Source organism: Apus apus, chromosome 6, assembly GCF_020740795.1.
Source record: "Apus apus isolate bApuApu2 chromosome 6, bApuApu2.pri.cur, whole genome shotgun sequence".
Lineage (NCBI taxonomy): Eukaryota > Metazoa > Chordata > Aves > Apodiformes > Apodidae > Apus > Apus apus.
This window is the reverse complement of record NC_067287.1, coordinates 26,085,109-26,098,588: the sequence shown is the minus strand read 5'-3', so window position 1 is coordinate 26,098,588 and position 13,480 is coordinate 26,085,109. Positions and strand designations below refer to the sequence as shown.

Sequence of the window (13,480 nt, the reverse complement as noted above, 5' to 3'; positions counted from 1 at the left end):
AGTGCGCTGTCGTTTCATTGCCTGCTCTGATGCAGCTCTAATGTCTGAGCCTGTGTCACCAGGGACCAGAAAGGATGCTAGCTACTGCCCAGCCCTTCCAAAGAGTAACTAAGGATGAGTGAGGACAAGAAGTGTGTAAAAGCTCTAAGCTGCCCATTGGTTCGTTGAAACTTGAGACCATACGGAAGAACAGAGTGAAAATATAAACTGCAGTAATTCAGTAGTATACCATAAAAACACTTTGAATGTGCGCTGTGTTGTAAGTAATCAATACTTAATGTTACAGTGAGCGCTTCTTGGTTTCAGAAATACCATTGTAAAGGTACAAAGCACTCAAAGGATTAAAAATGATCTTTTCATGTCCTGTTAAAGATAAATGGGGGATGTTTGCACTGAGTTGATCCTGTTCTGTTACTCTCAGGCTGTAACACACAAGACAGTGCTCTCTTGTCTTATACTTCAAAAAACATCTTATCGCCCACCAGAACAGGAATAATTATCATTTGAAATTAACAACCCCATCACCACTTTAAGGTGGAAGAAAAGTGAGTCAGCCCATTGATTCCTTTTTCTTCAAATAGCAAATTCCTGTATTTATCTCCAAAGTTCTCACACATAGTTGATCTGCTGGGGAATAAATTGTACAGCAGTACTAGAGAAACAGTCACTAAGCACATATGAACTGATCACGTTAACGCATAATTAGCACATAATTTTCTGGAGATCCCATATGGCTCTGATCACATCCCTACTAACAGCAGCACTTCATATCATCCAACAAGAGCAGGTCAAGCCCTGACCTTTATCTAGCATACATAATAGATATTATTTTTGGCTAGAAATAAATTTGTGGTGTAATTTATGACCCAGCTCATTCTTCTTTTTTCTTAAGAGTGAACGTTCTCTTTGATGGTCTTGGTGGTGGTGTCTGCTATCTTGCTTCCTGGACTGACAGTAACATAACAAAGCTGACTAGATCACCAGCTCAGTCTTAGAACTGAGTAAGAGTCTGGCATCTTACCAGCTCAAATAGTGGTGCACTGGCTGCAGGGCCCAGGAAAAAAATGCAAATATTTCAGCTGTGTAGACTGCTATACAAATAACAGAGCAGACGAGGCAGCCTGATCTGGGGAGACAAAAGATGTGTGTAATTACCTCCTTCCTTCAAGTTAAACAAGTAAAATCTTACCCTGGCTCATTGTCACAAGTTCCTCTCTGTGAGCATGCACAAAGGACAATGAACTGTAACTGCAACTTGGCAGCATGACAAGAGCCCAGAGAGGATGTTCTGCGGTCGGGTTTCGGCTGTGCCCTGTCTGTGTGCCTGCTGTGTGTGGTCAAGGTGCCTGGGGCTGACTGAGCACACAGGCAGCAAATGCCAATTCAAGCTGCCAATTTTCTGCCATTCTGTCTCTGCTCCTCCACCAGCATCTTTGGTGTTGCCATTCCATGTGTTTGCTCTGTCTCCCTGCGATGCCCTGCTTTTCTTGCACTGTTTTCTGGAGGGAGCACAGAAGTTTGGCAGAAAAAGTGGAAGCTGCCTCCTGTCTGCTGAATGTCCAACAGCTTGATCATTCTCCCTGTTCTGCATAGGAGACTTGGATATTGGGGTGTGATAAGGGTTTCCTTGTCCATTTCCATCTATTAAGTCTGGCACAATGAGCAGCCTCAGCTGAAGTATTTTTGGCTGACAGTGTCCCAAGATGCCATGCATTGTGCAATTTACTTGGCTTTGCTTCTTACCACAGAAATTAACAAAATCCATACCATGCTGCTTGCCTGTCAGGAAACTATACTCTGCATTAATCTCTCATTCAGGAGACAGGCTGTGCAACAGAGATGATTAATCCTAGCCACAGATAACACTTCCTGTCTTTAAATAGTTTTGGTAGATAAATAACTTCTATAATGAAACACTATCCCACACTGGGGTTTTGGTCTAAGCCAGAAACTTTTAAGTTTTAATTCTGGCTTTCAGACAGAATCGCTACGTGGATTAAAATAAGTAGAAACCTGATTTATTTTTTTTTTACAGAGAAGGTGCACCCTCAGCTTTTTTTGACACTCCTCAGGAGTTCCAGCACTTCAACTCTGCTTCTCTAGGCACTTCTTTTGCTATAAGCTAGTTACAGAGTTTTCCCTGTAGATGAATTGAAAGGATATACTACTCAATGTCAGAAAAAATTCTGAAGTTGCAAGCTTGAGTCAGATTACAGTCACGCACAGTGCTCAGAGCTTGCTCTAGCTAAACTGCATCATCATGATCTCCACCAGTACTCAGTCTTTACCTGGAAAATATACCCAGCAGACCTCATTCTTGAATCTGGGTCACATACATTCTCTGCTGCTCACAGGTAAGATCTTGTTGAAAGTCCAGTTAAAATTATCAAGAGTTTTTCCTAATCTAAGCGGGTTGGAGTCAAGGCTTTGCAGGATGCATGAACCCCAGCCTTCCCCGCTTGTGGATAGCTCAGTGGTGATGTAACACACAGCTGCCTCCTGAGAGCATTTTTACACAACTGGGGAAGTATTGACTGTAGTCTTGGCCTCTAGAAGATAAAGGACTTTCTTCTATTTGCACTGTCCAAATGTTTTTTAAAAAATAACACAGAGATTCCTGCAATCTCTCTGCAGTACTGGTCATTTAATCCTTTTTCAAACCACACAGAAATAGATCATACATTGTAGTGATTTGCTTCAGTTCCCTTCCACCAGAGAAACCAGGGAGAGGGGGCTGTGACCACTAGGTCTTGGGGCTGAGGAAAAATAAATTGAACCAGTGAGCCTCCAGAAACACTGTGACTGCAATTTTAGCTTTAAGAGAACAATCTCCACATCCCCATGGCTGCATTGCTGCTGCTGCTTGGCCATGAACTAGCTACACAGCACTGCAGAGACTTGCCTGTGATTTTGCTAGTGCTCACAATACCTTAACACAGGCTGAAGTTTCAAGCAAAGTCTGGGATTCTGCATCCATAAAGGCTGGCTGCTCAGAGCAGAGCTGTGTATGATGCTCTGATTAATATTTAAAGCAATAACCCATTATTCTTCCATAACAGTGAGAGAATGGACTCTAACATATGGAGGTGATCTGCAAAGTAGCACTGTGGCTACTAGCACTCTCTTTTAAATGCCCCATGCGACAAACACAAAGATGAAGCCAGGTTCCATCATGTTGCATAATGAATTCTCCAAACAAGTTTCTCTGCTAAAAACATAGGCTATGGCTAAGTATCTCAGTAGATGGGTAATATTTTCAGAGGTGGGGGAAGGTCAGCATAAGAATCATTTATCTTACTTAACTGTAACCTCTACCATTACATCAGACATCCTACTTCAAAATAAGCTTTAGATACTCTGGCTTAATATTTTAACTCTAGGAGATGAAATTTAAGCTCCAAATGTCATATTTAAACTCCTAAATATAAATGGCCTGATTTTCCAGGGTGTTAAGCATATGCAATGCCTGTTGATTTCAAGGAGAAATGTAGGTGCCTGCCAAGAGTTTTGGAAAACCAGGCCATTTTATTTAGTCATTGACACATAGATTCCTAACTTTAAGCAGCCAGTTTTGAGACCTCTTCTAGCTTCATGCAGTTCTACTTCAGCTTTAGCAGAAATCACTTCCATGAAGAAGTACCTTAGGCCTGCTCCCTTCCAGCCCTATTTTGTATCCTGTTGTATTCATTTAAGGTGATTTTGCAGAAGCAAACAAACATTTTAAAAACGTATTTCTTACAGAGAGATTGACCTTATTTTTGTAGAGCAGTTACTACTTAGGCAGAAGGGAATTTGTGCTGCAGAACTGTTCTCTTTAGTGTAGATGACACATTTAAGTGGGAAAGGTGAAGTTAAATACATAGCAAAGTTATATACACACACTGGGTTCCAGCCATATTTGAACTTTATCACAAACTAAATAACACTAGAAAATGAAAAATGAGCACTGCTTCTCAACTCTAATCTAGATTTATTGTGTTAATCCCACATGATGCTTGCTCAGAAAGCAATAGGAATGCACATAGCAGGAGACAACATGTCAGGTCTATGCTAGATCAAATTTGCCAACTGTTCAAACACATTGTCCTACTGGAGTAAAAACTAAGACAAAGGGAAACAAATATGCTTCAGCCTACACAGCTTACACTAGTTCAGTATTAGTTACAGTGACCAAAATACTTTTCTCTCAGGACACTATCATATAAGTTAGAGTTATAAATGCTGCCAAACTTCCTTTCTCTGATTGGCACAGAGTTATAATGGCATAGGCTTTTAGTGGTCTTAGCCTTATTCTTAGACTTTCAGAGATAATTAGTAGCATGTGTTTCTTGCATACATCTCCTTGTCAGCTGTGGATTCCTTAAGTTCAAAGGAGGCAACAAATACATCAACACTTGGGGAGCCATTTGGATCTAGAAATCTTAAAGTGGGAAACATTTATGGAAGGTTGCAAATAGTCTGAACCTTCACATCGGAGCAGATGTTGCAGACTAAGATGTCTCAACATTGACTCAACAGAAAATAAATGAGACATACCTTTCTTCAGCAAGGGTAAGATGGTGAGGGGGCAGGTGGGCTTAGGGAAGATTTTGACCAGCATTTTGACATTCTGACCAGCTGTAGCTCAGCCTCTAGTTACTTTCTCTTCTGGAAGAGAAGTTAGGCTGCTTCCCTCTGTGTGCACTGAGCTTTCTGCATGTCCACTATGGCAAGATGAAAGGTGGATCTGCACAGTCAGATGAGCAGGGAGTAAGTAACAACAGTCCTGCGATCAGCTGCTTAACACGAGGCACTTCCAGGTTACTCACTGAACAGGAAATCTGGAATTATAGGGATGCGGTCTTGGCATGCTGAGGATCTGGTTGCAATTTGACACTTGTATTTAGAGGCAGGATTTCTATTTATCTAGGTAAAATAGTTTACAATGGTGTAGAATAGCTCAGAACAGATCATATTTTCATTTTTCAGACCTTCTAGACACAAACATAATGTTTTAAATACAGATGTTGGGCTTAGTCTGATGTCTTTGACAGCATACACAACAAATCCATGACATAGTCATAGTTGTATCCTAAGTAAACCCATACAGTAAACATACCCAAGCAAACAAAAGACAGAGAACATATGGGGTGCTGCTGGGGCTGATTTCTGGCTGGTTGTAAAACAAAAAACAAAGTGAGCACCACTCATAAACTATTTAAAGTAGGCACAGGTTTAATCATCACTACTCCCCTAGCCTGGCCCAGCTGCACAGACTCTACCCATCATAATTTCTCAGCTGTGGCAGGGGAGAGCTCGTCAGGAAGCAGCTGCTGCGTTAAGAGCCTTGCTACAACCTGCTGTAGCTGCAAAGGGTCTGGCACCTCTCATCAAGCTAGTGCTCTCCAGTCCTAGCAGAGGAGTGGGTAGTGCAGGATACCCGCCTGCTGCTGCAGAAGACGTGCAGCCCACTCTAGAGAGCTGCGGTCCACACCCAGGGGCAGGCCTACAGCTCTTTTCTGGTGAGACTGGAGCGCAGCTAGTCACCTTGGATGTCCTCCCAACACTTTTGTAAATCAGCAGGGGTAAGTCTCCGGAAAGACCAGGCTTCTTTTCTATCTTTTATTCTTTGTTTTGTAACAGAATATGGGCTGCTGTGTAAGAATTTTGCCCTGGTGGAAGAATATGAATGGGGCAATTTGTCTAAAACTGCTGAAGCAGCCTTGCAGGAGCTGTCACTTGTGACAGGTAGCTGGGTGTTTGTGGTCTGGACACTTCAACCAGGCCAACTGTCCAGTGTGCCCAAGGGCATCAAGCATACTGCTTGCACGTGGGCTATTACAGCAGTAGCTCTGTCCTACAGCTGATGATCCTGGATATTTGGGATTTGCTGCCTTCTGTGTGAGTCAGTATTGTCACCTTAGGCCGCAGTATGGGTGTGGTAACCTAGGTCCTGTCTCTGCACTCAGTGCTCTTTTATGCCAGATATTTATGCATATGTAACAGAGGACTGTCTTACTAAAGAGCTGACAGTCAGTTTTGACACAATACAAAAAGTGGAAGAATATCCAGTGGAGGAAATGTGAAAGGAAGGACAAGAATAGCAAAGATATAAACAGGCAGTTGCACACATTGATTCTGTGCATTGTAAGCATTGCCAGATTGCTATTTTGAAATATTTATATTCTTCCTGTGGTGGCATTATCAACTTTACAGATGTCAAAATGGAGTGCATATGGAAGAGGCTTGTCTGGGACCATGCAGTAGCTTCATAATTGTTCAGAGAGTTTATTTTAGGACACAAAGAAGAGGACAGCTTGTACTTTTAGGAGAAGGGGACAACTGGTCAGTAGAAGAGGAAGAAATAGGCAACTTGTTTAACATGAATGGACCTCTGGGGGGATCTGGAGGAAGTAGCAAGATCGCAGAATAACCTAGCATACAAGGGCTCTAGAAAGAGAAGTGCTAGTAAGGTGACTTCTCAGTCACAGTCTGGAAGAACTCACTAAGGGTGCTAAACATGAGGTGGGGACACTAGCTAAATGCACAGATATACAGTTGCTATGTCTGTATAACCTCTGACTGTTGAAGCTATTTTCACATTGTGATATCCAGTTTGCTAGTGGTCAGTATATTAATATATGTTGCAAGGTGTTTTTTATGTATTTTAGGCCTAATTGTTAGGTAAATTATCAGGAAAACCATCGATTTTTAAATCTAACATCACAAGTAACTTTAAAAAGTAAATGTTCTGGCTTGAAAATCTGTACAGTTAGTGTAGGCTTAAGAACTTTGCAGTCACATTCATAAAAAGGCATTTAATAAGAAGGCAGCATCGAGTTATGACTGTAGTCTGACTTACAGAGGAACTACCTGCTGCAATATGTTGCGTCGTCTAAAGAAACCATTAGGTCCTCTCTTTCTCTACATGTACATTTTGATACAGTGCAAGTGAAAAATGGGTTTCAAGATTCTAACAGAAGACAAAATATATTTCACCTAGACAGTATAATTTTGCAGAATTTCCCTCATAACAAGCTGTGAAACTTTGTGCTTGTCAGTTCCTTCCTCAGAAAGCTTGTCCACACAGACTCAGAAGTAATCTAATAAGCAATGTAAGTGTGGCAGAGTAAGATGGAGGGGGATTTTATTCCAGCTTTCTTAACACCATACGTTCACTTAATCCTGCTCTTCATTTAGTTAGACATAATCCCTGGGTACTTCAGTACAAATTACACATAAACATACATTATGTGTACTTGTATATAACGCTGCGTATGTGTCTCTTAGACTGAAAGAAATCACACCAATAACTAAGGCGTTTGAATTTTCCTAGACAGATGCTCCCAAGCCATCTACCTCTAAAGTACACGTTAAGATTCAAGAAGGAATGTTGCCCATCAAATCTTGAATAAATATCTTCAAAGTTGTTTGGAAGTGCCATTTAATTTTTTTATCTCATCACTAAAATTATTGTTAAAAATCATGATGGTTCCCCTTAATAAGTCCAGAAATATGCAGACCATGTTAAACATGCTGAAATATTTATTTTCCACATTTCATTTCAGAACGAGAATTTTGAAATAAATTGTAAAAGTTTCAATATACATTGAGAAAAAAGCTGAAATTTACTGTTAAAAAAATATAGTCCCTTCATCTTCAGCTGTTCAAGACAGAATCTGAAACTTCCCACAACTATTTTCAGTTGCTCGCTAGTTGAAGAACTGCACCATCTTAAACTACTTATTTAAAAAAATGTGACAAGTCCAGCCAATATCACCTGTGTACATATTATAAATATTTCACATATGCACCAAAAGTGAGTGGAAACAAACATGATTTATTTTCCCACCCCACTCTTCTTCTCACCTTCCTTAGTAATTTAAATGTACTGTGGACTTGTTTAGTTTTTGTTTTGGTTTGGTTTTTGTGAGGGTTTTTTTGTGGTTTTGTTGTGGGCTTTTTTATGTAAAGCAATGTTCTGGTGACTGTGAAACTTACAGTGTACTTCTGTTATTCCACTGTGATGTTAATGACCAAACCTCTGCCATTATACCATAGCAAATGGGATCTTTTAATGCTTTGGAAATTATGTGTGATGTTTGCTCCTTTTATGAAAATTCTAGTGTTTGAAAGAATGTGTGGAAAAGAAACACTATTTGTATTTTAAGTGAATTGTGTGCCAAAATCTCATAATTCTTATGGATGAGTACCCCCATAATTTTCAGAGGTGTCACTCAAAGAAATATACTCCAGGGTGTAGTTGTTTGCAGTTCTTTGCAAAGTTGTTGCCGTAGCTTTGGCCTCTTTTTTTAGACTGGCCATCCTTACCATGTAGTGACTTCTCCAAAACCTGACTGTGACAACTTTTTTTTTTTTCCCTATGCTAATGGACCTTTTCCAAATCATTTTCACCACTGAGATTTTTTTAAAAGGTTTTTTTAATTTAAAGGTTTTAAAGGTACTGTCAGAAAAATACTGGCTGCTCCCATCTCTTAGAAGACAATGAAAAATGTTGTTTTATGAATAGCCAGTGCAACTACTGTGAATGGGACCCACTGATACATTATTTTCCCTTGTAAACATATTAAGTCAGATGAAGGAAAAAGAAAGGCAGCTAGAGTATTAATAGATCTGGGGGTGTGATAGATCTTAAGGCCTGTAACTGTGCTGAAGAAAGTCATTCATTTATCTGCCTCTTAGTAAGAACCCCTAGAAATAGATATATTTTATCTTTTTCCTAAAGATATAAAAATATATACATTCTAACTGTACTTTGGAGAAGGAAAATTAATAAAGACAATCATGCCATTCCTCATTAGTGGACATGCCCCACAGTTAACCTGTCTCAGCCACTTTCAATATCACTGAATCCCTTGGGTGGGATTTTCCAAAGTGCCAGCATTAGCTCAGCCCTGCTCCCATTAAAATCAATCACTGACTTCAGCCTGGTAGGAGAATCCAGGGAGTCCTTGTGGTGCTCTGGATTTTGGAAGATCTTTATCTTTGTATGTGCTGTTGCTTCCCTGTATTCATGTGCACGGTTGCACAGGTGCTCAGACACATTCTTGAGGGACAGGATTTTCCTCAAAGGACCTAAAATGGAATCAGAAAGTCAGCTGTGTGGAATAAAGAGTAATGGAGGGTAGTACAAATCATGGAGGAAAGGGGAACCTCACATAAGATGAAATTTCATCAGGTGTCTAGTGAAGTCAGTTAATTGCAGCCTCTATGCCCCAATTGAGAGTAAAACCTTCCAGAACACATTTTCAATACTACTTCACACGGTATATTTTCTATCTATGGAATCCAATTGCCATAGGCAGCTGTCATCAAGGCAAAGAGTTGAGCAGAATTTAAAAAGGGATTTAGGAAGCTTTGTGAGCAAGGACAACATTTGCAGCTGCATGTGCTAGATTAAAACAGTGCAAGGGCCAAACAAGCTTTCTGCTTCAGCAGCATAAACTGATTCCTCTGAGGGTCTAGAAAAAAATGTTTTATTGACATGTGTTAGTCCTGCTGATTTACTGAGATGTGTGATGGAATGTTTTGAGTTTTCACTAAAAGGAATGATAAGGATAATACATGCTATAGGTAGATTATTTGCTAGTCTGTATTATGGCAATACTCACACTTCTTTAAAAAGAGTATCAGTCAATGAGTCTGTGATGAAGAGCAATCTTCCAAGCAAGGGACTGATTTGGCATTAATGAAAGAATTCAGACCTTGGCTGTAAACAAGACTTCCTTTCTGACTGTAGGGAGGGAGGTAGCTTACTCTCTCTGCTTTAAATCGTCACCTGATAAATGGGAAGGCAGTATTCCTCTTGTTCTCAAAGGTGGAATGAGGGGAAAGTGCATAAGCAGGAGAGTGGTCATGTTTTCATTCACATCTATTCTGTGCTTTGGATTCAGAGCTGTCATCCCACTGTAAATCAGGAGTACTTCAGCTGGAATTAGTCAGGATTTTCCTGATTTACACCAATGAAATGAGTTCAGAAAATGTTGTTTCATTCCATTGTTTGTGGTGCTCCTCTGTTTGAACTTGTTCCCACATGCAAATAGCAGCAGCCTTTCCTAAGAAGAGTAGTAGCCTGAGAAAGCTTAGCAGCCTTAACCTGGAACATGAGTTGTTTCTGCAAGGGATTATGTATTATGCTGGCTGGCTTGAAACTCCAAAAGCTCCTGTCCAAGTCTTCATTCCTAATATGGGCTGATGTTGTCATTGCACCTGTTGCTTCACGGTCAGATTCTCAAGATGTTCTTGTTTACTCTGAACAGTAGATAAGATCTGATAAAAGACATTTTTAACATATAGGCTGGATGAACTGAATTATTTGTGTTAATGGCTATGGGTGCTATACCTGTTGCTAAGAAACAGAATCATTAAGGTTGGAAGGGACTTCAAAGATCATCTTCATTCCAACCCCCCTGCCATGAGCAGGGAACCCTACCACTAGATCAGGTTGCATAAAACCTCGTCCAACCTGGCCTTAAAAACCTCCAGGGATGGGGCATCAACAACCTCCCTGGGTAACCCACTCCAGTTCCTCACCACCCTTAGAGTGAAGAATTTCTTCATAATATCTAACCTAAATCTCCCCTCTCTCAGTTTAAAACCATTACCCTTTGTCCTATCACTGCCCTCTCTGGTAAAAAGCCCCTCCCCAGCTTTCCTGTAGGCCCCTTGAGGTACTGAAAGGTCGCTATAAGATCTCTTCTCCAGACTGAATAGCCCCAACTCTCTGTTTGTCTTCATAGCAGAGGTGCTCCAGGCCTTTGATCGTCTTGGTGGCCCTTCTCTGGACCCTCTCAAACAGCTCCATGTCCTTCCAGAGCTGAGGCCCCCAGAGCTGTATGCAGTATTCCAGGTGCAGCCTCATAAGAGCAGAGGGGCAGAATCACCTCCCTGGCCCTGCTGGCCACACTTCTTTTGATGCAGCCCAGGACACAATTGGCTCTCTGGGCTCCAGCGCACACTGGCAGCTCACGTGAAGCTTCTCATCAACTACAAGCCCCAAGTCTTTCTCCTTCAGGACTGCTCACTATCTGTAATACTTCATCATAACTCCCATTTGAAAATGCCACTATAGCTTGCTGAGCAGAAATAGATACAGTATAGGTTGAGGAAGATACTGATGCACATGAAAGGCTTTTTAATGATTTTGTACCTTGAACACCATAGTTGGCAAAACTTTTTGATAAAGTAGCAGGGGGAAACAGACTGCTCTTCTTGTTAGAGCTGGCAGGGGTTACAGGTGCTCAGAATTTCATGGTGTAGTAATTGCATGTATACATAGATGTACCTATATATGCCTATATATATAGTTATAGTTTTGATCAATAGATATGGTGTCTGGATCAGACTCAGCTGATCTTCACCAAAAGGTGAAATTTCTGTTGCACAAGTCATTGAGCTTTCTTGGATCCAACAAAGCAATCAAGATGAGAGTTGTTGGTGGGGTTTTTTTTGTTTGTTTGGGGTTTTTTTGTTTGTTTGTTGTATTTTTTTTTTTTTAATTTAAACTCTCATATTTTCCAGCCTTTGCCTGCTCTGTCCTTTGTGGAAATTCCCCCAACTATCTAATGAGCCAAAACCATACATAACCTTTGTTTATGTTTTCTTATCCAGAATTATTTAATTACAGAAAATAAAACCTTTGAAGCATTCAAATTTAAGCTCAGCTGCCAAGTACAGAAAGTACAGTCACTTAAAAGAGACTTAACTGAAAAGTAGAATTACTAAAAAGAAAATTGCTTCTATGCTGACTCACACTTATCTGTACTTAAAATTGAAACTGATAGACAACATTTAGAGAGAACAAAGGGTCAGTAAGCATGGAATTATTGCCCTTATTAAAAAACAACAATCCATTTTATCCTTTCTTATTTGGAAGCAGATATACATTTAAACTGACCTACTCAAAAGGCTCAAGTATTTTTATTACTTCATTAGCTGTTAATTTAATTGGCAGATATATGACTAAATCCCATGTACTACTTTAAAAACCTTACTCAACATCTACTTCAGGTATATACTATTTCCCTGGACCAGCGGATGACTTTACATGAGTTACTCATGTATCTAATTGGATAGTGATTCTGTAGGATGCACAAAGATCCATTCTGGTCTTGAAGCTTAACATGGTCCAGCTCTGATCTCTACCCTGCATTAAATTAATTGTGTTATCTGCTTAGGCTCAAGGCAACTTGACAAGTTTGATATAAAGGAATAATATTTCCACATACCAAGAGCTGTGAGCACTAGTCAGCTGCAGCTTCTTTTTCCTTTTGATACAATTTCATTGTTGAGTGTATGAAGCTTTGCACATTTCATAGAGACATGCAGCTGCTGAATGGGACTTGGCAGTGCTTCTGTGCTGGGTTAGATGTACGCGGAGCTGCCACAGAGCACGAGCTTGAGCAGGGTGCAGCAAAGTTGCTCCTTGCACTGCTCATGCACTCACTGTGCTTGTGAATCTCAAGTCCGCTTTTGGGGGACGTGTTGTCATTCTAAGCTCTACGGGGTCATGGAGGATCATTAGGAAAACGTGGTGGGATTAAAACAACCTGGAGGTACAGCCTTAGCCTGCTGATAACATCAGATTCATAGTTGCTGCTAGCTCACTGTCACTGCTGATACTCAGCAGGTGCAGGATGGCACTGAAAACTAAAGTATTTATCACTTTATTAATAATGTGAGCCCAGACATTTATTAATTGTGGAACACTTCCACAAGCTATGAAGCAGTACAGCAATAGTGGTCTATTATTTTGAATGATTGGATTATTTTATTTTCAATTCCAGAAGGCTACTGAAATCTTTTGGTGATGAATGCATGCATTTTTATTCCACACTGATAATTAATAGAAGAAATTCAGAGTTGCAGTTACTGCATCCAAAACTTTTGACCTCAGCTTGTCAGGGACATTGTTCATTGTAAACATTTTATTATGTTGCCCAAATTTGGAAGTGATTACACACTAAGACTAGTTTATATGGCACAGATTTTTTGCTATATACATTAGAACTATATGTGTGAACTTTGTCTTTCAAATTACATAATTGTATGTACACATTTTTCTCTGTGTACTAGACTGTATTTTAAAATCTGCCTTAACATGTTTGCATGACCTAGTTTATAATCTCATTGATAAATTACTATTTACAGAAGTAGAACAGCATGATTTTGCACGATTGTGCTTATTTATGGAAAAATAATGTGCTTTAGCTCGCTTAAGTTTTCTCCTAGTCAAGCAGTGATAAAAGCTGAGGTAAAACACACCTATGGTACGACAGCAGTTCTAGCCAAGGGGAGTCACCTTCCCAGCCAAAGGCAGAACGAATGTCGCCTCTCGTGCAGGACAGACTGGAGCCCCAGCGCACTGACCCCTTCCCCGCCGCCCACGCAGGAACTGAAGTGACTCCGCTCGGGCCGAGCGCAGCAGAGCCTGGACGTGAGGCGGCGCGGCCTGCTCCCGGCAGCACGGCGGCCGGCCTAG

General features: G+C 40.5%; 1 protein-coding gene across 1 annotated transcript in view; it reads left to right on the top strand.

Moving 5' to 3' along the window:
* Positions 1 to 13,480, top strand: part of RAPH1 (Ras association (RalGDS/AF-6) and pleckstrin homology domains 1) — a 209,885-nt gene that overhangs the window by 103,464 nt on the left and 92,941 nt on the right. The window lies entirely within an intron of this gene.